The sequence below is a fragment of the Pteropus alecto genome, unplaced genomic scaffold (assembly GCF_000325575.1).
Source record: "Pteropus alecto unplaced genomic scaffold, ASM32557v1 scaffold24, whole genome shotgun sequence".
Taxonomy (NCBI): Eukaryota; Metazoa; Chordata; class Mammalia; order Chiroptera; family Pteropodidae; genus Pteropus; species Pteropus alecto.
The window spans coordinates 27899136-27904121 of record NW_006439192.1 but is presented as its reverse complement, the minus strand read 5'-3'; the positions used below and the strand labels follow the sequence as shown (position 1 = coordinate 27904121).

At 37.1% G+C, this 4986-nt stretch overlaps 1 long non-coding RNA gene across 1 annotated transcript in view; it reads left to right on the top strand.

Moving 5' to 3' along the window:
* Window positions 1–890: 890 nt before the first annotated feature.
* Window positions 891–4986, top strand: part of LOC112483330 — a 48957-nt gene continuing 44861 nt past the window's right edge. The window contains exon 1 of the long non-coding RNA XR_003047593.1: window positions 891–2199. This is a non-coding gene — a long non-coding RNA (uncharacterized LOC112483330). The remainder of the gene's footprint in view (window positions 2200–4986) is intronic.

Below are 4986 nucleotides of genomic sequence, written 5' to 3'. Positions count from 1 at the left end.
ATAGAACGTTAGAAAAGAAAGACGTGATACGATTTCTATTTAAGAGAGTGAGTAGATTTGAGGAGAAAGCCGGCATAGATTTTGGAATAGACAACTAAACAACTGGTTGGGAAATGTTCCATTATCCAGAACAGAGACAAGGGTGGTACAGAGAGGAATGATTCAGTCACTCAATAAATAATTAGGAGCTCCAGGTAGGTGCCAGACACGCTATTAAGCATATTGAGGAATCTAGTGGGGGAAATACACTAATCAAACAAGCAATAATGACAAAATGTGAAATTTTAATCATATTCAATACCACAAAGGAGAAATGTATAATGCGATCAAATCACAAAACAGAAGAAATTTTCCCAATGCTTCAGGAAAGGCTTCCCTTGAGGAAGGGACATCTGAACTATATTCTGACTAAAAGCTATCCAAAAAGGCACAATGGGGAGTGAGTGGAATCATTTTCGAGGGAAGGACAGCAGGTACTGTGAAACTCTACAGGGTGGCAGGGTACAAAGAGCAAAGGACGGTGTGATTAAGATGAGGCTGGAGAGGTGGGTTGGGACTGTACAATATAGCATTAAGCATTTTGGTCTGTATCCTAAGAGCCAGGGGAAGCCCTGAAAGTGTTTTAAGCAGGTGGTGTGATGAAGCAAACATCAAATTCATGTTTTGAAAGATTGCTGCAGCTGCCAAGTGTGAAGAACAGATTGTAGGGGTGAGAAGTGCTGCGGTGAACTGGGTTAAACCGTGGTTACAAAGACCAAGACGTTGGGAGGTGGGGGACTTGGCGACTGTGCAGAGTATGGGACTTCTGGCTTGGTCTTCTTAAACACGCTCCTAGTTCATGACAGGTAAGGACCACATCACCTGACCAGAGGAAGGCATTTATCTTTTTATTCATAGGGTAAGAACCAGATCACCTAAAAATTACGTTACACATTACGTGGTTAACAACGATCTCTGGGGAATGGGACTGAAGGCGAAGATGCTAGAAAGAGGGGGGCCACTCAATTTTTACCATCAACATGTCTATATTATTTTTACAATAAAAACATGAATATAAGTTTAAGAAATGAATATAGAAATCTCATCGAATTATTTACAAATGTATGCAGGAGACAGCTAGGACTATCTTGTTTCACGATACTTAGGAATGGATTTTGAGCTATCAAGGGCCCCCACACACTCATTCTGCTTCTCAGGACTAATCTGCAATAGAAGGCTGGATGAATTAAGAGTTGGATCTACAGAAAATACTTCAAAAAATCTTGTATTGTGATTATATTTTCTCGGTAGGACAAAACCTAACAATGATCAATATAGTAAGAGAGCTGAGACTAAACTATGCTTCTTCTTCATGTAATACATTAGTGAGAAAGACCCAGAGAGAAGCAATTTAGCACTGACTTTGGAAGAGACAGTCAACAAATCGATGGAGATAAGGGGTTGTCCTTTTAATAAACAGAAACGCATGAAGTCCTTATCTAGAAAACGAAGCCTCAGAGTTAAACATGCAAGGAGTGGTGTCCAACGCTCAGTAGGATTTCTATAATTCTGGGCAACAAATTCTTCTCTAGGCAGGAGTATTTAGTACATTTAAATGTGCATTTAGCAGCATCTTATCGATTCAGCCAACTTTAACTCATAACCACACTGAAATGTGGAATCTGGATTTTTTCATCTAAATAATCCATTTGCTTTTCATTTACATTATTAAGCTGCCTTTGAGTTTCTTTACATTCTATACTCCCACTTCTGCTATTTGAGATAAATACCATTTAAAACACTAAGTTTTTTGTTTTGTGTTTGGGTTTTGTTTGTTTGTATCCCACTTACTAACATTGGTATGGAGACTCTACAAGGGATACAGGAAAAGCAGAAATGAAAATATTTGCATTAAAAAATAAGATAAAAAAGCAGAAATGAAAATATTTGCATTAAAAAATAAGATCAATAAGAGATAGCAGCGACAGGGTTCACAAAAAAGCATTGCCAACTATACAGAGCTGTACAAAGCACTTTCACATCATTTTATTTCCTTTTCTGCCACCTTTTGAGACAGATTCTTACTCATGTCACAGATGACATGATCAGAGTCCTAACAACTTTCCAAGATTTTAATTTTCTGATTTCTGTGTTCTTCTCTTAATCAGTGCAACAGAGATGGAATGTTGGTGGAGAGGAGCTGCATTAGAGCTGTCTCATGTAAGTACACACATAGACCAGACGGAATCTCATACGGAACTCAAGGACAGGGAAGTATAGCTTAGTCTCCCTTCAACCCGCCAGGAAACTGAGCAGTCCTTTCTGCCAGCCTGATTCTCTTTGTCTTCTTTTCATTCATATCCTCCTCCCTCTAGCTTTTCCAAGTCTATGGCCACACCAAGACTGCATTCTTAGGCATGGCACATGAGTTCAAGGGGTATACTCCAGAATTTCAATTGGAGTTCTAAAATTCCTGGGAGACATGTGACTGACAAAGCTTGGGGGAGAGAGGCACTTCTATTTGATTGATTGCAAATAAGTGACATTGTCTTAATAGTGATGAAACAAAGTAAAATTGTGGGTACCACATTAGACCAATCTGGTCAAATCAATGAGAGTAAATGTTTTGAATAAGTGTCAAGTGTTTTATAAGATGATTATACAAAAATCTTTAAAAATGCTAATGAGCCATTATTTTGTAGGAAAAGTATAAGCATTTTCAATTTAAGTAGTCAGTTTAATTACTGGCATCGATAAATTTAAAGCCTAATAAATAATTCAAGGATGCTTGAAAAAGATGTTCATGCTGGCCAAATAGTTAGAAAAATGACCCAAATGGCTGGCATACAGGTAATGAGCACATCCTAAATCTACACAGGCAGGTAAGTAGTTGGATTAGGAGGATAAAATTCCAGCTGAAGGTGTCAAAGAGCAGATTGAAAAACTTGTTTCGTGATTTAAGGGCTCCAGAAGAAGACCTGTGGATCCTAACAAGGATTTCAACAACAACAAATCAAACACCAATATTTCGAGAGAGACAAAAGGCAGAAAAAGAGTGAAAGACAAAACTGTTAACAGAATAAGGCAACAAATAGAAAACAGTAGTGAATATGGTGGACATGAATCCAACTATATAAATAATCACTTCAAATGTCAATGGTGTAAATGCAAAAATTGAAAGACAGAGATTATCAGAGTGACTTAAGAAACACAACCCAATTAACATGTTGTCTATAAGAAACCCACTTGAAATATAAACACACACAGAAAAAAAAAATGTACACCAAAAAAAAACAAAAACAAACACCCAAAAAAACAAAACAGCGAGCTGTTGCTAGGGAACATACAACTTCTTTTTTTCCTTGTCCTTTTATATATTTTCCAAATCTACCATGAGCATGTTGCTATTGGAGTAAGATAACACAATTTATTAAACACACATACTCAAAATTTTATGATTCTTTTTGGGGTGATGGACTTATCTTTATTTTCTAGTTATTTTTTCATTCATTCATTAGTAATGTCTACTTGTGGCAAAGAGAATGCTATGTGTTCAGCAAATCATTTGGGTTCTCTTTCTGGACACATTTGACAATTATGTGTCCCCATCTTCCTTACCATTGGCCAGGAGTTGTTTGACTGAGCACTGGCCAATGGAAATGTGGAGAAGTGATGTACGCCTGTTAGCTTGGCCATAAACCCTCTGTAGGATTTACCATTCTAGTTCATATCCTTCCATGTCAAGTTTGGAGATTCAAAGCTGGCACGGTCACAAGATGGAGAAGTCTGGGTCCCTGGGAGCATGGAGCCTGCCATACTGGAACACGATGAAAGCAGACAAAAAACTCCTACTGTCTGCAGCCATTGAGATGTTGTGATTGTTACAGCAGTTCATCTAACTAATACAGCATTACTATTATCCCTGGGAAACAGAAACTAAAATGCTCCTTCCAAAATACAAACCTTCAATAGTGGCCCATGATCCATTGAAAGAATCCTCAACATGGCATGCAAGGTCCTCCATGACCTGGTTCTGTGTACTTTACACTCTAAAAATCTCATTGTCCCTCCTAAACACTCCCCAAACTTCTGGACCCGTTCTTCTCTGTTACAGTACTGACCACAACTGCATTGTGATTAGTTGGCTACTTGTCAGCCCATCTCACTAGACTGTGAGTCTCCACCAAGGCAGCAATTGTCTTTCCTAACAGATATATCTGCAACGCTTAATATTTCATGTGCTGAGCATATAAGGGATGCTCAGTAAGTATTTGCTGAATGAATGAATGTGCTCCACTATGTGCATAGCCCCCTAAAAAACCATGAAATTTAGAGCCTGGAAGGTAGAGAAAAGCAATTTTATCAGAACATAGTCTCTTCTACAATAAATTCTCAACTCTATGATATTACTGAAATAAAACAAAGAGCCAGGAATCAAATAACATCCTTTTGGACTAGAGTTGGCTTCTAGACCAAACCCTTTGTAAGTCTGTGAAGCTTTAAAATTTCTGACTTCCTAAGTTCAGAATTGATTTTTTTTTTTTTTTGGTCTTGGAAATTTATAACAAAATTACTCTTAGGTAGTTAAAATGGCGGTGGATTCTGAATTATTTCATATAGGAGGCAACCTTAGAAATATAAGAATCACCACCATAACTCAAAATATTCCATTTGTGAGGAGGTGGTCTCAGAAAAGCATTATATTTTCTGCTACTTGGAAACTTTAGGTTTAATAATAGCTCTTCCATTAAAACAAAAGCATTATATTACAATATATTGAAACACCATCTTTCAAGGCTGAGTCTTAGATATTACTTTAATAGTATCTACGAAGAATATAGTTATTTAAAAAGCTTATTTAAAAAAGAAAATCTATGCTTTTACCCATTACATATAGTAGAATGGATTTTAAAAAATAGTTTCTTCCTTTATATGGATTATATCTTAAGATATGAAGAACCCAATTACGCTTTGGTTTTATCACATGGGAAAAACAACACACAGGCC